Raw genomic sequence first — 24,778 nt, forward strand, 5'->3', positions numbered from 1 at the left:
TTAAACCATTGGGGATAGCTTGCTGGGCTAGTTATGGCTGTTGTCTTCAGGTTTTATAACTGGGTAGGACTATTGGTCGCTTTTCTCCCTTGGCAGCTTGCATGGCACCCTCAGACACTATGAGAGCTGGTCTTCAGGAAGGAGGCTTCCAGGTCAGCTCCATCTCCATTCCTCCAAGTCTTGCATCCAAAGTGTGTGGTATCTTCAGCAATAAGGTCTTACCTTCAGATTCTGGAAGGCAACCAAGGGTAATGGCAATAACTTATATTGTTTTTGAATCTTAGTCTACTTTAGTCAACAATTTGAAGGGAGGTTTCCCATGCCTGGTCCTAGAGGTTTTGCAGATAGTCTATGGCTCTTGGGGGAGCATTCTTACCTTGTGTGGCTAATCCCATTTAAACCATGCACACACACACACACAAACACACGCACGCACGCACGCACGCACACACACACACACACACACACACAGCTCATAAAGTGAGCATCAAGTTATGGAACATCACGTGGGAGTCAAATGAGATGAGGCCAGAAGTCCCAGTCTACTTTCCTTGACTGCCTTCAATCCTGGTCCTGAGCACAGTGGGAAAGGACATGATCTCTTCATCACCTTGTACACTGTAAATGCAGAACACCAAAAGGCACACTCACTAACACATCCTTGGATCTGAGAAAATGTTACTTCTGAGACTTCTCCACTCCACCATATGTGTGAGAAGTCAGGGATCAGGTAGAGTCTCATACAGCATGGCCAGCTACAAACAACCATGTCTGCTTAAGTCAAGGGACTTCTGCAAAGACCTTGCTTTTTCTCAGAGCTCAGAAAATTATAACCAGAGGGACAAATCCATCCCACCACATTACCATCTGTTTTGTAAATAAAAGTTTATTGGAGCAGAGGCATTCCCTTTTGCTTATGTATGAACTTCCATACCTTTCATCCTACAATTGCAGCATTGAGCAGCTGCCACAGAGAACCCATGGCCAGCAGACCCTAAAATATTTACTACTGACCCTTTTGTAAGAAAAATCTACCAACACATGTCCTTTCTGCTTAAGTCTGCTTTACAACCTAATTTAAAAAGGAACTTATAATGAATTCTTTTCTCCCTAATTTTCCTCAATAGCATTTGAACTTTTTATCTCTAAGGGAGGTGATAACATGGAATTTGCCATATAATTGTATTTGTCTACTAGGGCTGCTCTAATAAATAATCACAAACTGAATAGCTTACAACTTCTCACAGTTCCAGAGGCTAGAAATCCAAAGTCAAGGAGTTGGCAATGTATATTAGTGACTTTCCCCTGTCACTGTGACAAAGTACCTAACAAAAGCAACTTAACAGAGGAAAGGTTTACTTTGGCTTGTGGTACAAGGTTACACAGTTCATCATGGTGGAGATGACCTGACAGCTGTAGCTGAGAGGACAAAGTCTTGCCACATAGATGGTTACCTCTCAGTGATTCAGGAAGCAGAGGGCTCATGCTAGAGCTGGGCTGGAGGAACCCTCAAGACCCTTCCCATAATGACCTTCTTCCTTCAGCTAGGTCTTACGTCATAAATGTTCCATAAGCTCTCAAAGCAGTGCCACTGCTGGGTACCAACACATGAGCTAACGGGGGACACTACATATTCAAACCTTCTCTCTGGGAAGCTCTAGGGAGAACCTCGTTTGCCTCTCTCAGCTTCTGGTAGTGGCCATCAATCATTGGCACTTCTTGGTTATCTTCCCATGTCTGTGTCTCTGTATCCAAACTTCATTTTTTTATAATGACATCAATCATATTGGGCTTTGGCACCTCTGATTCTATAGGCCCTCTCATCTTAAATAGATCACATCTTCAAACACTATTTCCAATTAAGGTCATATCCAGGTTCCAAGTAGACTTGAATCTAAGAAGAGCACTATTTAACTCTAGGCAACTCAGTACTTGGTACTAAGTATATGTTATTGCTTTGCTGTTAACCATTTCCCTCTAAAACGGTCCTAGGATATTGTCGATCTGTCCTGCCTGTTCATGCTTGCTTTTCCCTAAGAAGCAGAAATACGATGTCCCTTCTTAAAGATCCCTGTCTGGGAAGCCTATCCCCAGCATTCTTTTTATTTTCTATATTTCCACACTATGCTTCTAGCCTCAGTGGCTTCCTCTGGCTTGTCTTATGGGGAAGACACAAAAACCTAGTGTGTTCTCGCTATGAACGCAGCCACTGTCTAGCAAAGAACAACAACGCTATAACAATGAGCCACTGTTCCCTCTCCTCCTGTGATTCTATGGTCATAATTATTTATTTTGCCATTTTAATAATACTTGCCTTTGTGTAGTGCTATTAAGGAGTCATGAATGTTAAAGGAAATCCCTATCTGCCAAAAGACAGCATCAACCCTACTGTTGTCAGGAAAGGCACAGGACTCCCGGGTCAGTTGCAGTTTCACATAAACAACAGATAATTTCGTAGTATGTTGGCATGCAATATTTGGAACATATTTATACAAAAAAAATTATTTGTTGCTTATCTGAAACTAAGAATTATCTAGGTGCTACATATTTTATTTTCTAAGTCTGGTGACCTTAAATAATGATCTTTTGCTACTTAGTGTGCAATGGACTTCACTATCCACCACACAGCGTTCATCTCCCTTCCCAACTGTAAATACTTCTGAGGGGTATTTAAGGCCAGTTGCTAGAAAATAGTACTTTAGTTTGTTCCTCTTTTTCCTTCAGCATCGGAGGAGATTTCTCTAAGAATTCTGCAAGTCTAAAAGTATTGATAGAGCCTCAGATTCCCAACATTCAGTAGCCTCGTGGTTTTGAACAAATCAAGTCAGTTAATCTGTCCCTCTATTACAAGTCTATTCACTTGTAAACAGGGTTAATAAAGGTCCTTGTCTGAAGTAAATCTCATGTAAAAGCACAGTACTTTGTACACAGTAACACCTCATAGAGTCTCACAGCTTACAGGGACTATTGGCCATTGTGACTGACTGCATGGGTGAGAGGTACATTCTGTCAGGACCTCAGATGGTCAAAGAAATCAAATGTACTTTCCCCCACTCCCTGGATGAGATTCTACCATTTTACCTGCCGTGCCAGAACAGTCCTAAAAAAGCATGCTTACTATGCAGCTTTATGTTTCCCACCACACTCTACAAATACTATTTTACGCCAAAGTCTCTACTGACCTCCGATGATCAACCTAAGAATCTGCTGCTGGAAAGGATGATCAGTGGTGTGGCCATTCCTAGCCCAAAGTTTCTAGACAGTGGGCACACACATATGCTTCATTCAGATCACAGGTGTGGCCTTGGGGAAAAGAGGTGGGCCCAGAGCTCTGGACCATTGCCTCAGCCATAGACAGCTCATTCATGTCCTCCAGAGTCCCCTACAAATATTATCCTTTTAGATTTGCCATATAATGTGGAAAATTTTGGAAGCACTCTTCTAGCCTCCAAGGGAAATTCATGGCTTTGCCACCTTGGTCCCTCAAACCCACCCTTGAAGAGGAGGAAGAACTCTAAAATGGACATAACCAACAGTCTTTAATCAATGTGTGACTGAGACCCCATATTGCAGGTACAACCTATAACGGATGGAGCTAGTGGAAAGGGAGTAGGTGGACTGGACAGGAGCCACCCTTTCTCACAGTGTCTGCTTTCCTGTGAAGATTCCCAATAACTATGTGTCTATCTGGAGTCCCTATTTGTGTGTCTAAATGGCACTTCTTAGCCCTCCTGATCTGGGTTGAGGGCTAGAGAGAAAGTGGCCTCATGTCATCTGATCTCTGTCCCTCAGAGAGGGACTTGTTTCTCCTCTTCCCACTACAATGCAAGATGTAAAATGCAGGTGGGCCAGGCCCAAAAGTGTGTGGGCAATGTGGGTGGTGGGCATCCACTGTCTTCCAGGCTCTAATCTCCTGAACAGCAGACAGTGATCAAACATGCCAATGCAATGCTGTGGGTTGAAGGAAGAAAGCATAGGTTTAATTCCTGGGATGAAACCCAACATGAAATCTGGTTCTGTAACTTGGGCAAGTCATCTAAATTCTTTGAGGCTCATTTTTCTAATATGTGAAGTAGATATAATACTACCTTCCTTGCTGGATGCTAGAGGGATTTAAGGAGTTAACATAAAAAGGGAAAGTTAACACCACCCTGCCTGATTTTCCACAGAGCTAGGATTTTACAGGCCTACTGTCTCTCTGAATGCTATTTGTTCCCTGGATGTGTTATGCCTTCCCTGATTTCTACTTTTGAACACTGCTAGACTCTCCCCACTAAACACACACACACACACACACACACACACACACACACACACACGCATACACTCCATTTGCAATGCTCACAGGTTCACTTTGATAATGCCCAGCCATAACAGCCATTCAGTTATTAGCACTTAAAATTTGCTTCCAACAATTCTAGTTTATAGACAGAAAACTATTCTGACACTGGAGAGATGGCTCAGTGATTAAGTGCACTGACTACTCTTGCGGAGGACCCGGGTTTGATTCCCAGCACCTGCATGGTAGTTAACAACCTTCTGATTGGATACAGGGGATCCGATGCCCTTTTCTGACCTCCTCAGGCACTGCACAACAAGGGTGTGCCTACCTGCGTGCAGACATTACATTCATATACATAAAATAAAAATAATTTTTTTAAAAAGAAAACTATTCCATCTTTTTAAGATATGCAAAATATCTTTAAATAAAATAGGACCCATCTGAATGGCATTCTCCAATGTCATAATACTTTTCCTGCTCCTAGGCATAGGAGCATAGCCTGAGCTCATCTCCCAAGATCACAGACCTATCGGACCTCTCCTGACACTCTTCACTCACTGTGGGTCTCTGAACACCTGACTCGTTGGTCAAAAACGTCATGATTCTGCCCAAGCAGTGCTTACAGGTATAATGGTTCCTGCACTGGCACTCTCTTCTGTTGAAAGGGAAGCAATTGCTGCATGAGATCTCACTTTCTCTGTTGGTCCCTTACTTAGAAAGTCCTTCCCATTTCCACATACACAACACCCACATACACATGCACACACAAATGCCTTCCCTAGTGATTTGTGTTTGTATGTTCCCTTCACTGTATTCCCAAAGCCAGGAACATTCTCCAACTTGAATAATAACTATTTAAATAATAGCAAACATAACCACTCATGATTTTGGGTACATAGCCACTGTGTCTTTGATAGTCACATCTGTGTGAGTTCATATATAATCTCTTGAAAGATAGAGGTTTTATTTCTTATGTGTCTCCATATTCCAGAGGGTGGAACCACATGAATAAAAATTTGATGATGAAATGAATGAATGCATGGATGGATGGATGGATGGATGGATGGATGGATGGCTTCTTTCCGATGGGCTAGATCCTGAGCTACAAGGAAAAGAGATGTTTTACTAGAATTCAGTGGCTTATGGACCTTTGTTTCTTCATAGTAAAGTGGGAATTAAAATCAGCTCCTCCACCAGGTTCACATGAACTGTTGGCAAAGGAGTTCTGTCACCTTCGTGAGGCCATGGATGCCCCGTGGCAGACAGCATATTTATTATTACAATACTTCTCCAGTTCTAAGGTAGCACGAGTTGGAAAATATATCTTTGATTCAAAAGCATCTTTTTTAAGTAGAAAATGAAGGGAAAATATGCTATCTATGCACTAGAGTATGAGAAGCTTGATGACCACAGGTCCATCAAATGCCATGGAGATGCTTCCTGGACCTGAGAACACACAGTACATAGCAAATAGGATGATGCCTTAAAATTCAGTTGTTTCTGCTTAATTTCTTTGGACCTTAAACCCATATCAAATTTTTCTCGGTCAAAGACTTCAGGATATTTCGATGGGTCAAGAAGGGTCCTGTACCCCAAAGAAAAGTAAGACCCTTGAGTCCATGCACACGGATTCCAGATATGTAAACCCAAGAGCAAATAACCCTTCCCAGCAACTCACTCATTGTCTGAACAGAATCGTGTTCTTTTAAAAATAAAACTGTGAGTGGGAGTGCTTGTGCTCTGGATTTTTTTTTTTCTTCTTTCCTTCATCCCATGTTCCTTGGCTACATACTATTATGTGATATTCAGGACTGTCAAACCTTCTGGAGCCATAGGCATTGTTCAGACAACCAATCTCAATATGCATTATCAAAATTAGATCTTTTCTCTGCAGATGACAATTATGTATTATATGGTTACACGCTTATGAGTCTGTGACACCGTATTGTTAGACTCAGGGTATTGACTTTTAACAATATGTTACCTTATTATATTTGGTGTCGCATTATGCCTGGATTGCAGCATTTGTCCCGTGGCCCCACTCAGGCAGCAATTAGTTTCTCAGTAAGTGTCAAACAGCATTGGGGGAAAGAGTGGGTAAAAGGTAACTTGCAAATGATTTTCTTTTTACAACTGTCATTTAACTTATCCTGCTCTTCTGCCAAAGAACTTCAACCATCCTGGAAAAATGCAAGTTGTGTGCTCATCAATAAAATTGCCTCTTAACAGAATGGCAACTCCAGTTGGGAGTTCAAATGTTCCAAAGGTCTTGGATACCACCCGATGGTCACAAAAGAACAGGTTGCAGAGCAAAGAGAGAGAAAAAAAGAAACAGAACATCAGAAATTCCTGTATTCGTTTCTATAAACACAAGCTCAATGCAGTTTAAACTCATAAACATGCTAAAAAGAGCTAGAGGTAGCCTGTTACTTTGTCATATATTTTTATAGGCCTTTCTGAATGGTTTCAGATTTGACATAGTAACTGCCTGTTACTAGAAATAAACTGTAAGTCAATTCCAAGCTGCTATAATTCACTGCTCAGGGTTGTTCAAAAAGATTTAGTGATGCCCATGATGGACAGCAAGCCTCTTGATGTTTTCATTTTCACTGGGTGTTTTTGTCATGCCTCCAGATCTCTGACCTCTAGAGACCCGGAAGGAAAAGGCTTTCCCCAGGTGCCACTTCCCACCCTGTCAGGAAAAGACCAGTCTTTGTCAGAAAGCGAATGAGACATTCTCTCCTTGTTTCATTGGACCGCCTGCCTCCCCCTTTTTTTTTTTTTTTTTTTTTTTTTTTATTTCTGGAGGTTGACAATCCTTGTTCCCATAGAGTGACCTGTTTCTGAAAGAATACATTAAACCAAGGTCACACATAGCGCCCAGCAGGAATTAGGTGCCTGGAAAGTAGCAATACCTCATCTCCTTGGCTGGCATTTTCTTTTGGCTCAAGGCTTTGGCTGCATCTCCACCATGTCACGCACCCAGATGGAAAGTGAAAAATCCATCCAGCCATCTGGCTGTTTCTGTCTACACAGTGCCATGCATCTGGAGCCATCTGGGAGAGGGACTGGATTTTTTCACTTGCTAACTGGTATTTGGTGTGGTATAGATGCAGCCCTGTAGAAGACTAAAGAGCCTCACAGCCGGGTCCCGTGTGAGAGGCTGGAAAGAATTGTCCAGGCGAGGCCTAGCGCACCATTCTGGAAAACAAATAGAGACTTTGTGAATCACAGTATAATACAAACTGCAGGAAATAATAAGGAATAGACCATTGTTTATTAAACAAAACAAACTCTAAGAGCTGAATCCAGTGATTATTTGTCAACTTAGTTTGTCCCAGACAGTTAACAAAATATTCTCCAGGGCATATTTTTACAACTCTTTCCTGGGGTTGGACATTAGTCTAAAAGACATCTCAAATGGACTTCTGTGCTGGAAAATACCGCTGAGCTAAAAAAATGTATGACTTCTAAGCTCTAATTAGTGTCTCCTGCTAGACACCCTCTCTATTTCTCCGAGTTTGTCGTAAAACAAATAATAGAGAAATTTATAAAATGCTTCCCTAGAATGATGTTCAACCTCACAGTACTCCATTCAAGTTTCAGAACTCCCTGGATCAGCGGCAGTAAAAGACTTAGTACTATGAGGTGGAGAGGTGGGTGTGAAGGGAGCATGAATTGTGGGAAAACAGAAAAAAATAATTGTGAAAAGGAGGCTTTCCCTGGCATGGTAACTAAATACGGTAGAATGCTGGGGGGTACTTCTCTCCCCTCAGCTCATTTCTGATGCTTGTCTCTGGCAAGACCTGGTGACTTTCCTTTAGTGTCCCCTCTGCAGGCAGCCTCTCTCAACCCAGTTCCTGGAGTGATCATTCCAAATATTATCAGGTACAAGAGAAAAGTGGTTACTTAATAAGAATAGATGACAGTTAAAAATCATGATTCCTACATCTGGCCCAGGGAAGAAGCAGAGAGGGCCCAGACCAGCAGGTCTATGCAATGTAACACCCCAGAGTTTCATCCCACCTTAACTGGGAAAGGGACCTTAGATCTGTCAGGGAAAGATGGGGGCATTTAGGACCCAGAGGAGAAGAGGAAGGTTAAGTTCACTAAAAGTAGGCTTAGAAGATAAAAACAAAGTCTTTGCTGCTTCTACCCTAGTCTTCCAAGCAGGAATCCCCACGTACACATTTAAATGGCATGCTCACATTTTATGAATCAGGCTCTTAGTTTTAATTGTTTCTTGTACTATAGGCCAATTAAGGATGGGTCTTGAGGGCAGGCATCACTCCCACAGCCTCTGAGGTTTGAGAGGTAGGGCTAGTTTAGCCTGAGGCACCCATTCACACTGGTATTAAAACAAAAAAGATGGGGCACAAATTTAAACACCTCAACCTCGAGTCAGAATGCTTACTTTATAAGGCTGAAAGCAAATACTGGAAACTGTTTCCCTTTGGCCCCATCTCTTGTCTTCAAATAAATCAATTACAACATTCTCCTTTTCTGAATCCTGGAAAGCTAAATCCCAATATGTACAGACCCAGTGCTGTGCCTTGAGAAATTGTCGATAGGTTGGAGAATCCTCTGAGCTCTCCCCTCCCTTTATCTATAATTGATCCCTTGCACCTTTATGCAATGCTAGGGCTAAAGATTGAGAAATTTAAAAAATACATACACATACATATGTATATATTATATGGACTACAAAGCAAGTCCAATACTATACATCACCGAAGAAAGGACTAAAAGTTAAGAGAAATGGAAAATATGATTTTAAGATGTTCATTATTTGGACATCCTTGGACACACATGTGGAGTATTTCCCCTGCTTTATTTTCACATAAGAAAATAAAAATTTATGGAATGTATACAAATACTACATTTTGCCAAGCATTCCAAAAGCTTTTAAAATCAGCTTTAACCCTGACCATCAGATTGAGCAGGACAGTCATCTGCACCCCACATTTCAGTGCTAAACACGTCTAAATGTTAATTTTGAAGAGCCAGTGGGGGGCTGTGAGAGGGTCAAGCTAAAGAGCACATGCACCCAGCAATAGCAAATAACATTTCTCGCTTACAGGTCACTGGTTCAAATCCCACTCCAGTCAGCAGGACCCCAAAGCCATGACCATTTAGTTGCTCAGGGATCTGGTGAATTGAGTTGCTATGGGAAGTCTGGTTGCCATCCCAGCTGGACATCTAATCAGAGCAAACAGATTGTTCATAACTCACCCCTGGTCCCCTAGCTCCCTTCCCTTCCCCCATCTTGTCCTAGCAATGCAGCTTTAACCAAGAAACCCCAAAGGGACTGGGTCTAGAAGCGGAAACCCTGTCCTTCCATTTTCAGAAACATAAGCTGTCCAAATATGTATATATACACACACAGAGGGAAGGAGAGAGAGGAAGAGAAAGAGAGAGGGAGAGAGAGAGAGAGAGAGAGAGAGGCAAGTGTACTCTCCACACCACACACACACACACACACACACACAGCAAACTTCCAGTCACTATCCATAGTCCATAGTCTCAGAAGGTAAATCATATTCTGCTGTTAATCTAGTACTTTTGCTCACATCAGATTTTCTTGTAATTTTTTTTTCTCCTCCAATATACACATCACACCAGTCTGTAGAAAAGCAGCTAAGTATATAACATTAAAAAAAAAAATGCTTTCCCAACTTAGGATACCCATTACAACGAAGCTTCCTCGTTTTCCTAATGAAGGAAGGAAGCATCTACATGAAAGTAAAATGATTTCTTAGATTTTGTTCCTGCTCCACTGAAATAAAATAGTAAACCAGCTTGGCAACTTCCACAGGGGCCCAGCATGTGCTCATTAACTCTTTGCCAGGTACAAAGGTGTCCTAACAGCTCTGTTTTAATTCCATGATCTAGCCCATAATCCAGTGCTAAACAATAATTAGTATTGACTTGTTAAACAGTAGTTGAAGGCTTCTGTTAAGGACCTCAAATATGCTTGAAGTTTCATAGATGTGAATCAAAGGGAAGGGGAGACAAAGTAAGGAAAAGAGGGGGAAAGATACAAAGGTATTTCTAGTGGTTTTAGCCATGAAGAAAGGATTGTCCCCCCTCTGCCATCCCTGCCTGGTCACTTTGTGTGCATTCACGCATCATCTCCAGACCCACACAGGCTCTTTATTTCACCCCATGCCTGCTCATTGTTAGAGGAAGTCTTCCCTTCCCTAATAGCTTGTCCCCACCCTTCAATCCCTTTTACCTCATTGGAGTGACCAAATGTTGGACAATCCTCCCCCGCTAATGTAGTTTAAGTTCTTTCCTGTTAATGGCTCTTTTCATCTTATGCATCAAGTTTCATTTAAAATCAGCAGTGAATGAAGATCTCTGACACCGTGGATTTTCCACGGTAGCATTTAGTGTCCAATTATATGTATGGATAAACAAGAGGGCACGCTGACCATATTTCCTGAGAAAGTGCTGAATGCACTAATCTGGCCAGAGAAAACACTAAGCTACAACGTGGAGATATGCTGATAAAAGAGAAATGCGAGGCAGGCTCCCAGCTTGCCTGCCCCATTCTTCTTTCTCTGAGCATCCCACCTGTGTCCATGTCTCCTTGTGCACACCCACAGGCAGAAAGATGCAGATGTGGGAGGTGTCAAAACGTTCCGGTTCATGGAACTTCCACTTGTTCCATTCCCTCTACATACGGGTGGTCAAGGGTTCAGGATCCAGATGTTGTTCTTCTGCTTGGATGCCCAAGCCTCAGGAATAGGGATCCTCATTCTCATACAGATTGCAGGGTCTCAGATGGACAATCCCAAACCAAGTCAAGTACAGGTCTGCCAGAGTTCATTCTCTCTCTTTCTCTCTCTCTCTCTCTCTCTCTCTCTCTCTCTCTCTCTCTCTCTCTCTCTCTCCATCTCTTCCTTCATCCAATCAATCATTTTGAGCACCTTTGAATGTACTTCAGCAAAATAAGACATGGTCCTTGCCTTTGATCAGATCTACAACCTGATCACAGAGAATAAGCCATGGACTCAGAAATCAAACAGCAGTTGAAGAGTCTAATTAAGAAACACAGGTGTTGGGAGAGAAGATGCTTCAGTCAGTGGAGATATGGTCAGATCCTGCTTCTAGAAGATGAGTGTTTACACTAGGACTTTAAAAACATTGATTTTTATTTTTAAAAAGAAGAGAATACACTGATTTTCATTTTTAAAAAGAGAATTTATAGCCAGGCGTGGTGGCGCACATCTGTAGTCCCAGCACTTGGGAGGCAGAGGCAGGTGGATCTCTGTGAGTTCAAGGCCAGCCTGGTCTACATAGTGAGTTCTAGGACAGCTGGGGCTACAGGGAGACCCTGTCTCAAAAAAGACAGAAAAAAAAAAAAAAAAAAAAAAGAAAGAGAATTTAGAAGGCTGAAGTGGGAGGAAAACTTGAGACCAAGAATTCAAGGCCAGCTCACCAGCCTGGGTAACCGGGAAAAACCATGTATCAAAAGAAAAAAATAAAAGGAGGAAGAAAAGGGACTACATCAGATACAGAAAGCTGCACAGAGACTCAGAAGCCAGAACCAACTCTTCGCCTTTCAAAACACAAGAATCAGTAAAGCTCAGTACTGGAGCACTCCGCATCTTGGAAGCATGGCTAGGTTCCCTCTCTTCTTTCCTCTTTCTTCCACCCAAACTCTGGGTGGGATGTGATAGAAGAATTTTACATAAAATAGCACTAGGTGATGGGAAATTGGTATGTGGTCATTGCCATAAGTTTTACGTGATGGGATTCTTGGGAGTTATGGTCATTGGATAGATGAAAGTGAGGTTTAAATGAAGAAGAAACAAGATACACTAACTGGAAGGAGGAAAGTGAGACTCTTCAAATTCTTCCATTGTGGTGGATGGAAGCTGAGGGACACAACCAAGGTGGGGAATTAGGAGGAAGAGCAGGTTGGGGGGAGTGTGGCAATAAAGAATCAGTTCTGCATTTCATAAATTTCGGGGGATTTCAGGAGGCAGCAATGGAAATGGCCAGGAAACATTTGTGTGTAGACAACTGGTCAGGAACAGAATGGAAGTATAGATTTGGAAGTCAGGAAGATCTCCCACAAGATACAGGCAAGCATTAAACCATTTACAGAGCACAGAAGGGAAGAATGTTCATTTATTAAGACCCATTATATATAGCAGGCCCTTGTCAAAACATAAGAACAGCACATATAGGTTCATAGATCATATATCAAAAATGAAATTGAAAAAGATGGGATCTTAGTGCTTCTGCAGTGCCTCTACCCTTTCATTTTTCCTAGGAGGAAACTGGTAGTGGGAGATAGTGGCTGTGCCATAATTTATTAATCCATTAGCATCTAACAATGTCCATGCCCATGTGGAATGATTTTATTAACTACCTAGGAAACAGCCCTGTCTGAGAGGCAGGAACATCAGAATTATACTTACTTCTAATCATTGGAGTTATACATCCAATTAAGAATTAGCAAGGTTGGAATGGGAAGGGAAGTCCTAGGGATGTCCAGATATCTCCTATCCCATGAAGGACAGAGTTGGAAGGTGATGTCTTCAAGGGAGGAAAGATTGCAGGCCATAAAGAAAGCAAAGCCACAGAAGCTGTAGGGAAAATGGGAGAGAGGTTCAGGAGGAGAGCATACTAAAGACAGTTCCTTAACATCAGTGTTGTGTCCTGACAAGACTGCAGGCAAAGCTAGGCGGCCTGTGCTTCACCTGAAGTCCAAGGAGCTCTGTCTAGTGGGACTGGCCCCAGCTCTAACTTCTCGAGATGGTTTGAATTACAGTATTTCATACGTACTCAGGGATGTAGGAATGGGATTCATCCAAGTCGTGAGATTTTACAAGCTGAACGGACAAGCTGAGTATTGCAAAGAGCTAGAATTTGACATGAAATACATCTAAGGTGAATGCTGTAAAGCTGGGCAAGGTGTGTGGTCCCAGGTACTTTGAAGAACCTTAGTAGCCACATGTGTTAAATGACAAAATCCACCAGCTTCATTTGGTTATTAAGTAGAAACATAAAGTAATGGATGAACGTGTCTGGCACAAAGTATACTCTCAGTACACAAAAATCTCCTCTTGGAGCTACGTCACAGCAAGATATTCAAGTCATACACACACACACACACACACACACACACACACACACACAGCACTCATATTTTCAATAAATTATTTCCAGGAGTAAAAGAAAATTAACCACGAGAGAGAAAGCCTGCGTCAGATCTTTATACCAGAACTTGAATAGAATGTAGGTGATAGAAGCTATTTATGGCATAAGTAGGGAATTCTACTGATGCCATTAGTAATTATGAAGAGAGCAAGCCAAGGACCGGGGTCAAGAAGAGATAAATTAAATAATAAACACACACACACATACATACATATATGCATACATGCATACCACCTAGTCACCCTGAAGAAGGCAGTTTAAAGATTAAACGTCCAGATCAACCTCTTTTTATATGGGTGCAATTTTTGTACCTGCAATTAGCTTCCTCAGCCTTCAATCTAAGAATCAGCTGGTTAATTGTGCATGTAAGTGGCTAATAGCTCCAACTGGGGGATGGTGCTGGTCTAGAGGGTCACCCACCTTCCTCCACACACGTTCCATTGTTACGCCTTACAGACCCACATATATACACAAAGGAGCTGGAATAAGTAAGATGAAAAAATACAACATAATGCCTTCCGAAGAATAGCAGGGAATAATTAAGCCACATGCATCGCAAAAGGAGACAGTCTAAAAATGCCATCCTTCTGTGTCTCAGCCGTAGAGTTTGATGACTATCTGCAAATGTTTTTAGTGCAAACTGATTCCAAGGTAATTTTTAAAAGGAGGGGGGAGAAAGGATGACAAAAATGTAGAGAATTCTCTTCAAACAGCAATTGGATTACTCTGAGCTTTGGAAAGAGGGACTTCCTGTATCTTAAAGAGAACAAAAATCCAAACGGGTTTGAGGGTGGGCAAGTGGGGAAAGTGTGGAATAAGATGACTGGAACAAGTACTTGTGGTCCAGGCTAGACCACCTGTGTAAGGTTTGCCTGCCACTACTCTTCACCTTACAGTCAATCTGATGGCCGACATAGTCAGCCTGATAAGCAGCACTAACCTTGCTTGGTGGTCACCATCAACACTCTAGACTTGCCTTTCTCCTCCAGGCTTCTTCTGCACAATGCACATGCCTGGCCTTGCTTCTGTATATCTGATTTGTGGTTCAAGCCAAGCTCTCCATAAACCTTCCTACCATATAATGCCTCAGAGAAAAATGGGTCACTGGTGCCAATAAGTGGCCTAAGAAATGGGTTTGTTTGGGCAATTGGAGACTTAGAGCCAGGTGGAATTGAAAGATCAAGGGATTCCCTATAGACCACACTTAACTTTTCCATGATCTTAGTCTAAAGGCACAACACACCTTACCAGGTACTATGCTCACACAGTGAGAAGAGCTGGCTTTGGAGTCAGAGCTAGGCAGTTTGAGAATATTTGGGGGATACCTAAGGAGAACAGACCAAAGTGGGGCAAGGAGGACTGAATATTTTGGCAACTGTCCTAGTCTCACCAAGGCCCACTTCCCTTATCCACAAAATAGGAATGATATTAATAATTGTCCAACCAGGGTAGTTACCCTAAACAAAGCCTTACTGACCATCTACCGTGTGCCAGGACAATCATGAGACTAATCAAAAGGGCATGTGTATGTTAAAATGCTTTGGCTGCGTTTAGATTTCTAGTCTATGTTCCATACACTTTAAAAAGTTTAATTTTAATGGGCTCCAGGCCAATTACCAAAAGGCCAAGAAAATTTCAAAACACTCTGAGATTTCTAAGAAAAAATTCTAGGAACAAGACTTCCTGAGTCACTTGTCACTTGAGGGGTGACTCTAAGGTGAAGTCTGAGAGTCACTAATGTCAGGGAGACCGTACATGTAATCTCTATGAGCTCTCTTCTCTTGTGTCCCCCACTCTATCCCTCTCTTCGTGGTGACCCTTTTCTGGACACCCTCCCTTGCCTTTCACAAGCCACTCCAAAGAAATTCCACTCATCAAAATTCCTCTCTTCCATATCTCACTCATTCAGAGTCTTGATTGTTCTGCTTCCTAAATTCTACTATGCTCATTCTTACCATGCCACAGTGGTGTTAATGACTGGTATCTATTCCCTTTCTCTGGGTCATTTGCATCTCAGATAGGAATTCCTGGAGAGTTCCTGCTTTGGGAGAAATGGCATGTGGCTGTGGGCCACACCCACCAGAATCACTGGCCATGCCAGCCAGAAAGTTTTCCTCTGCACAAATCACATCACACAAATGATTGCCAATTTTTCTACGCAACAGGCTATCCAGGGTTGCTAGCTCTGGTTCCCATGGGATGTCACTATGGGGCAAGGTGAAGGGTGTGGAGAACACAGAGAGACACCTAGGCTGCTTAGAAAATGCACACAGATCTCAGTTGTAGCCTGGCAGTGCCTCATTTTGCCCACTCTTGGGTAAGAGAAGGTCTGGGCTGCTGAACCTTGGAATTTTCTTCTTCAGTTTCCTCCTCACAGGTCATCTCTGTGCCATGAGGCTTTCTTCTTAACAATTTAATTTTTCTCAGTTGCACAGTGGAGTTCTCATCTGCACCACACCAGGAGTGAGAACATTTGTTAAGAATCATTTCCCAAGATGCTTTTTATGTGCTCAACCTGTCCAGCTGGCTGTGTCATCTAGCAAAGACACAGCCACTGAGTCCTGCAGGCCCCTGGAGATTAACAGTGGTGCCTTCCTAGGAAAAATCTTCCCCAGTGTGGGGCAAGTGTTGTGGGGGCAACAATGACATGTGCCCACCCAAGGGGGCCCCAGGCCTCTGAGTTTCCTTGGCAGCTAGTCTGTACACAGACGAAAGGGCTTTCAAGTTCTGCACTGAAGGTATGCCAGCTGGGGGGAAGTAGCATTCGAAAAAGAAAAAAGAAAAAAAAAAATACATATATGTCTCCAGGCAATTCCTTAAAGTTCCCTAAGCAGCAGACAGGTCCTCAAGTGTACTTCCTTGAGTCCAGGGCTGCTTTCCCTGGCCAGTGAGTCTGCTGCCTATCATAAACAAAGTTCTCGCAGGATGGGAGCCAGGGAACAGTGGCCCCCAAAACCTGCAAAGCCAGAAGGAAAATATAATTAATCACAACTCCATCCTAGCCCGCTAACTGAAATAATACCAATGAGGAAAAGGGAACGGCCAGTCCTGGGGCTTGGAGGGGCGACAAGGAGGCCAGCTCCCTCCCTTTCTCCCCAGAACTGGCCTTTGTGTTTCTGCCACTTGGATCTGAGCCGGTGAAGTAAACAAGGTTTGTGCTTTTGTGGGTTTTGGTTTTCATTTTTCATAATCCTGTTGATTTGACCTTTATTTTTCTGATAATGAAGGGAACAGGAGCATGTGGCCCAGACACATTCCTCCAAAGTCCTAGCGGTGAGAGTAAAGGCTGAGGGCCTGGCTGGGCATCCAGCACAACCCACAACCCTCAGCCACCCAACCTCCACCTCTCCTTACAGCCCTCACTCTCTTCTACTTTCTTTTGTTTTTCTTTCCTTTTTTCCAGTTTTTAAAATTTTTTAAATATTTTATTTATTATTTTTATTTTATGTGTATGAGTGTATTGCCTGAATGTATGTAAGTGCACCCACGTCGTTCAGTGCCACAGAGGTCAGAAGATGGCTTCAGATTCCCCTGGAACTGAAGTTAAGGACAGTTCTTAGCTGGGAATTGAACCCGGGTCCCTCTGCAAGAGTAGTCAGTGCTCTTAACCGCTGAGCCATCTCTCCAGCCCCTTTTCTTCTTTTCTTGTCTTGGGTATTTCCTTTCCTTTTCTCTACTAGCCTATCTTTTTAAAGCCTTCTTCCCTTCAGATAATGAAAGGAAATCAATCCAAGACTGGGTTAACAGTTTTTGTTTCTTACTGGGAAAGCTGTCTGCTTGGACAAGTTTATTTGGGTCTCCTTGGAAAGACAGAAAATTCCCCAAATAATAGAAAAGCTTTTCTGGGGGTTTTAACAGGCCGCTGTCTCCTGCCAGCCCATCATCAGTGCATTAATCTGATGTCCTCTGTGGGCCACAGTGCAGTGGGCACTCATTCTAGAGCAGCCCCAAAGGTCCTGATCTGCTGACAAGGGACGTGGGGAAGGACACCACCCACTCCTGCCACCTCCCTGCCTTCCAGCTCAAGACACTTCTAGGACACCGGCCATCTTTGCTGCAGCCTTTCATCAATGCCATTTAAATGAATTTAGAATAATAATTTTATTAAAATGTTTTAGATGCCATATCTCCAATCCATAAAATTTATTGTACCTTTATGCGGAATTATACTGGAGTTGAAACATATAAATCAATTTATGAGGTCTAATGACACACAAACGCTTAAAAACTAAAGGCGATGTAGTAAATTCAAATTACCATTACAAATGTAAGCTTTGTAGTCAGTGTGTGACCTGCTAAGGATTATATTTAACTCCCCCGAGAGTGGTTTATCATAAAACTTTATACTTTTATTACAGTGAATTATTAAGTCCTCCATGACATGAGTCATTCCTTGTACTGACTATGGCTGTTTTAATGACACTATAATAGACATCTTGCTAATAGCAGGAGGGTTGCTACTCTGAAGCAAGAGAAGGGGTGGGTGGAGGAGGGGACAGGAAAGACAATATGGGGCACGTGAATGGAAGAGCAGATTTCCCAAAGGACTCCCATTAACAATTGTATGCTGAAGTGTTCGGGTAGAAGCATAAAAAGGCACACCTCTGCATGTTCTGGCCTGGATAAACAATAGCTTATTGCCGAAAAGAAATTCCATTTGAAAGTCACACGTGGGGAAAAGGAAACAGTTTCAATTATCCCGAGCAATTTTAGTTTTCCATTAAAATTTTAAAATCCTTTCCCTGCAGTGGCGCCATAGGTGGGCTTCTTTCTGTTCCAGTAAGTTCTTCCTAATAACAGATCATTGCCATCCCATAGTGTACAGTGACCCACTGCTCATCAATATGGCTTCCCTGCAACACTCTCCTCCTCTGTATGTTACATCTCCACAAAAGAAACTCCAGAATCTGTTTGAGCCCGTGGACTACCATTGTGAAGACTCTAGCCAGATAAACTCTGAAGCATTCTATGTGGTGCCGGCAGGCTTCGGGAAGGCAACCTCTGTCAATGTCAACTAGATGCCCCTGCGCACAGGACAATTTGAGGTCCAAGATGCTGGTGTCCAACAGCCACTTACACACTATGCCATTTCTATAACTAGGGTGGCAGAATTTAGGAATCCCGAGCCCTTGCGCCAAGACAAAAGGCAGTTGGTATGGAAGATGCCCTGTATGCAATCAGTGGACAGATTTGGGTTAACAAGGAAACAGAGGCATTTGACCAAGAGGAGAGGAAATGGGAGTCTGGTCTAGCTTTCTGCACATCTCTATGCAAGAATGACTTCTTTGTAAGACTTTCCCACGTGGTCTGTGATTATTTTTTAGACTCCTCCTGTTGATCATCTCTGTGTACTCAGTCCAGTGGCCATTTGGTCATCGTGAGGCTATGATGGGAGAGTGACATAGGCCTCCCCATCCTGATCCAGTGACTGGTCTGGTGCTCTCAGGTGCTCATTTACTAGCATGGTTTTCTCGTGCCCACCAAGGAAGACTTAATGAGGCAACAAATACAGCTAACTAATTTCTGACACAGATTGTGTTGGTGTGGGCTTATCAATGCATGGATTTGACTACGAGACTGGGCAACTCAGTCGACCCACAGCATTTGACAGAAACTGACAAGCTGTCTGACTGACATTATACTAATCCTATTGGTTGTTTTGTGTTTTTAGAGTCCTAGTCAAATAAACTTTATATGAAACCAATCACTTCTCAATCTTTCAGTTAAGATTACATGTTAAATTTATACACATCTTGTCTCTCTCCCTCCCTCCTTTTCTTTTCCTCTCTTTCCTTCTTTCTCCCCACCTCATACATACATGTGCACATACATGCCTTGATATGAATTAATTTGAAATTTTTTACTAGCGAGTTGAATAAAATTTAACAAATTTGAATCAAATTTTACCTTAATTATCTTAAATTCTGTAACCATAAATATTTTCCACCCAAATTCCTCCATTTCCCCCCCAGATTGGCCATTCTATTGGTTTCTCTGGTATTACTCCATAAGTACAACAAGGTCACTGGATTCGATCTAATTTAATATTTATGAGTGTCTGCCAGAAGACCCAGAGCTGAATTTCACAAACACAGCATCTTGTTGGCACAAAGATGCTAACGTAGATTTGAGAGTAAGAGTCTGCAAACTATAGTCCAAGGTCCATATGCGACCTGTCACTTGTTTTAATAAACAGTTTCATTGGGACACAGTCACACTCATCAGTGACTGCTTTGGTATCACAATGGCGGAGTTGAGTGACTATAACATCATACGGCCAACAAAACCATTTACTATCTGGCCCATTAAAAATAAATTTGCTAGTCCTTCATCTGAGCAACGATTCTGCATCCCAGGTGCAATTTAAAGCTCATGTGTGAGACGTTTTTAAAAAATACAGTTCATTGGGCTAGTGAGATAGCTAAGCAGATAAAGGTGCCTGACAGCTTGAGTTCAGTCCTTGGGACTCACATGATGGAAAGTGGAAAGCAATTCCTGAAAGTTGTATACACACACACAATAAATAAATAAATAAATAAATAAATAAATAAATAAATAAATAAATAAAATTTTAATAACTTCTAATTACAAAAATGTACTCTTGGTGTCCAGACCATCCCATATTAATTAGTTCAAGTTCTGGGTTGTATAGCCCTGGTTATCTGATTCTACAACAAACAGATTCCCTGGGTGATTGTTATACAAAGCCTGGATCCCTAACCACTCACAGATAAATAGGCTTCATAGATTTAGGGACAAAATGATTGTGAGTGCTAAACTGGCAGTGATCCACCGTCTGAGAGAGCTCCCAAAGAACCCAAATGTGCACAGCTTCTCCAGCAGGATAAGCAGATGTTCTCTGCTGTTTCCAGTTCTTCTGCCTCAGTGCTCTAAGTTGCCCTCAAGACACAATGCTATCAGGAAGAGTCACAAATCAGACTTTCCTTGTGGAGAAAGTAATAGAACATTTTTCTATTTCTCCCCACACTAAGAATAGCGTAACCTGAGTGAATGTTAATATTATTGCAGAGCCAGAAAAGGAAGCTAGCCTCATCTACTGGTAGAGGGGATCCATTGAATTTAACACACACACACACACACACACACACACACACACACACACACCTCCAGCAGCAGCATCTAATTTGAGAGGCCCTCAAGGACCTCAGTGCCTATCACAATATCTGGAGATGGGCATCTCTGATCAGCTGGAGGATGGGACAGGGACCCACTCTGGAAACTTTCATTCAGTCTTGATTTCCCTTGGGTACTAAGCATACTGTGCAGTTGCTAGAAAAAGTTGAACAGCTACTTAAGCATGCAAAGGTTCTGATAACAACCCCTGTAAACCAGTCTCAGACAGAAAAAATTCAGAGCATGCACTAGCCTAGGAGGTCTTCAGGGACCTAGGGAAAAACCTCAAATTCAAGCAACCTACATGCCCCAACTTACTTTTTCTTAGACAACTGTTTATTGGTCACTAACCATGGGTCCAGAACTGGTCAGGTATTGAGTCAAGTATATTTCAAAGGATTTGTAGTTTACACACAGTACAACATATACCAAACATACACACACACACACACACACACACACACACACACACACACACACACATTCACTCAGGAAATGGTGAATAACAACACAGGAACACTACTTAGAGGGTGTAACTCAGAGCAGCAATGATTGTCTGCCTAGAGGCTGAAGCTGTAAGACACTGGCCCAATGGAAAAGCCTGCGTTGCACAGCCACGGGGCAGTAAGAAAAGGGCTTCACAATGATCTGCTAAGCAGTATATGTAAAGGAAGGACCTAGGAATTTTGGAGACAATAGATGGATCTTGGGAAGGGAGAATTTATTCACTAAGGGCAGATCCACTGTGAGAAATCCGGAGGCCAAGGCTCACCCACACCCAGAATCATTTTCTTTCTGACCTGTATTCTCTCATCGGGTAAGGCCTTTGAGAGTGCCACAGAGCCGGGGGTGATCGGGAGACCACTCTCCAAGGTCATACTTTGCCAAGCGCTCTTCTGTCAATTATCTTTCAGTGATTTCTCATCAACTCCACACAGTGAGTTATTAATTTTTACTATTTTAAAGAATGGGCAGCTCTGACTGAATTTCTATAGCATAAGTGATATTCTCCCAGTAATGAAGTAAGAAAACAGCCAAGCTGGAATCTTAATACAGTTTTTAAGATTCAAGATCAATGTTCTTTTCACTGCCTGCCGGTTGGGAGAAGTGAAGACCTGTTCTCTTACCATTAAAAAAAAAAAAAAGCCAGGTTGAGCCAGGGTCCTAAATGGGCTTCCTTAGCCTTCGGGCCCCCACCGGTAAATAATGCTATCTAATCATTAGAATTTCAAAGACAAAAGCCCCAGCATCGCTTATGAGCCCTGTGATAAATAAGGGCCCCTCTGCTTTAAACACACACTCGAAGACTGCAAGATGCTAAGGGAAATAAATGAAAAATCTGTATATCGCCCCAAGGCAGACTTTTAGTTTGTTTTGCACAATCAATTCATATTTCAGTTCCCTGGCCTTTTGCTAAATCTTAGAAGGAAGACAAGGAAGAGAAGGAGAAATGGAAACCCGAAGCCGCAAAAGCAGAGACCACTTTTCGGTGCTCAAGCTGGGTCACGTCAGAATATAAAAGGACAGGGACAGGTCCACGTGGATAGGTCTCCACAAAAAGCTTCAAGTAGGGACTTAGGTTTTCCCTCATGGAACCCTTGCTGGGAGACACGTTTGCCTGGCTTTCGAGGGCAGAACTCGGTTGGATTTTGAAGTTCATTCACACTGGTACCCTTGTCCTCTCACCCTGCTACGTGCGCTATCAAGGGTTCCTAACCGCGTGTGAAGATCATCACTGGAGTCCAGGTTGATGGGAACTCTCTCTCCTGAGAAAGCCTGGTGTATCTCAGTGGGGCCCGTAGTATAGCCCGGTGAAACCCACTGTCCTTTGACCGGCAGTGGACCAGACGCCTCCTTCAGGGGCAAGCTTCACTTTCTCATAGCTCTTTCTGTTCTACCTGTAAAACAGGCTGCCATGCATCAGTCATGCTGCCATGCATCAGTCATGCATCTAGGGGCAGAGCTGCAGAAGGGCAAGATTCTCATTCAGTCTGTATTTTCCGCGGGATTCCACCCCTGTGATCAGTGAACTCAATCGAGTCCATGAGCTTGTCTGCCTGTATGCCACACAAACTATCTGTTTAAACTATCTGTACAGTACAGCATGAGATACATTCCATAATTTTGGTACATAAATTACTAGTATGCAGGGTTTTTGTTTGTTTGTTTGTTTGTTTTAATGTGTACGAGTGTATTGCCTGCATGTACGTGAGTGCACTCGTGTCGTTGGGCTTCAATTTCCCTTGGAACTGGAGTTAAGGACGGTTTGTAGCCGCCATGTGGATGCTGGGAATCGAAACCTGGTTCTTTGCAAGAGCACTCAGTGCTCTTAACCTCTGAGCCATCTCTCCAGCCCCTACCTAGTATGCAGCTCTAAATGCTTTGCACAACTGTCCATAACTCCAGTTTCAGGGGCTCCAACACCCTCTTCTGGCCTCCATGGGCATTGCATGCACACGGTACACTAACAAATATGGAGGCAAAACACCCATACACATAAAATAAAAATAATAAATATAATATTTTAAAAATATATCTGAAAAACAAATCGCATCAGTACTAAACTTGAACAAACTTCTTTTTTCATTATTCCCAAACATATAACAACTTTTTACATAGTATTTACATTGTATTAGGTATACCTAGCGATGTTTAAAAATTTAAATTTTTTGAAACGTCCTGGAGAATGTAGTAGGTTATATCAAAACGCTATACTGCTAGGTCCCTAAAGTGACGCAGTGTGGCACAGCTCCCCAGACTGTCAGGCTAAGTTCCTCAGCCGGAAAGAAGAAATCAAAACTCATCATTCCTGGGAAATCAGGTTTCATAAAACTCCCTACTTCCCAGGAAGCCACAGCTTCCTCATCCCCCAAGGGTCACCCCAGGACAGGAGCCGCATGGAAAGTTACCTGGGCCCCGAAATGTCTATAGAACCTGTTCTGCTTCTTCCACTGGCCACTGTTCTCTGCTCCCCGAGAGGCATCCCAGTGGTCTGTTCCCAAACAAACTGCTGTGTCTATCCGTGGAGTGGTCTGGTGGTTTTGCTACATGCTTTCATTCATGTGCCATCTTATGTAAAAGGCCTAAGAATCTCCTACGTTTAGTATCAACTAAAGTCCTATAACCAGTCCCAGACCGATACTAAGGGACAACCATGTTCCTTGACTGGTTTCTTTTAACTAGCCTATATTCTGGTTTTATAGTATACTTACATAACAGTCATAAAATGTCCATATAGTAATGATATTTGAAATTGACTGAGACCTGCACAGTGGATGTTGAATAATCATACATGTTTCATGTGCCCTTGAATTCTAAACTTGTGGGCAGTAGTGTTCTATTGTTATTTGAAATTTCGACTAAGTCTCAGCAGATGCCTGGAGGAGGAAGATGAAGAGAGAAAGCCATGCCATTTGTAAGCAGCCTCATAGCAGGGAGGGGAGCTTTAGAGAAAGAGTGAATCCCACAGTGTTGCGGGAGCATGTCCACATACAGGGCAGTAGCCTAAAGAAAGAAAAAGGGATAAAAAGAAGAAAGGGAACCGTCTTGATTCAGAACGGCAGGCAGACCTAAGGAAACCTCATTGTGCCCTCAGAGACAGCACCGAAGGTAGGGTTTCTGGGAAGGAAAATTGCATTGTCCCATTGAAGAGTTAATTATTCCTCCCAGCTCTTTAACATGACATCATTAGGTGAATCTGCCTTGCGGAGGGGTGGTCCCTTGGTCAGCCTGTTGATCAGCCCAACTGGATTAACTCTTATGTTTGGGGTAATTTGGACTGTTAGGTCTCCTCCAAGGCCAAAGAATCTATTACCTTGACCAGAAGGAGACAGTTTTCTCTTAATGGGCCTTCAATGGTACTATAATATGTTCATTAAGTGAAGTGTGTTATGTGCTGTTTAAATCCTCTGTAGCTTGACTAATATACCCCCCCGCCCCATTCCATCAGTTAGTCAGGGAAGTAGGATAAAATCCCAAATCCTATGGCAGATTTTCTGAAAGGTTCTTCCTGTCCTGGTTGCAAAGAATTTTGCAATTTAGAATTGTATAGTCCGCTAACATTTTTTTTTTTTTTTTAGCATGTGATAAGTCATTTTTTTCCTGGTAATGCTTTAACCGAAAATTAAAATGGTAATCTCAGATTTCTCATCATTAGAATTTGTTTTGGCTACCTTTTTCATTCCATTT

Source organism: Nannospalax galili, unplaced genomic scaffold, assembly GCF_000622305.1.
Source record: "Nannospalax galili isolate Female #2095 unplaced genomic scaffold, S.galili_v1.0 scaffold20, whole genome shotgun sequence".
Classification (NCBI taxonomy): domain Eukaryota; kingdom Metazoa; phylum Chordata; class Mammalia; order Rodentia; family Spalacidae; genus Nannospalax; species Nannospalax galili.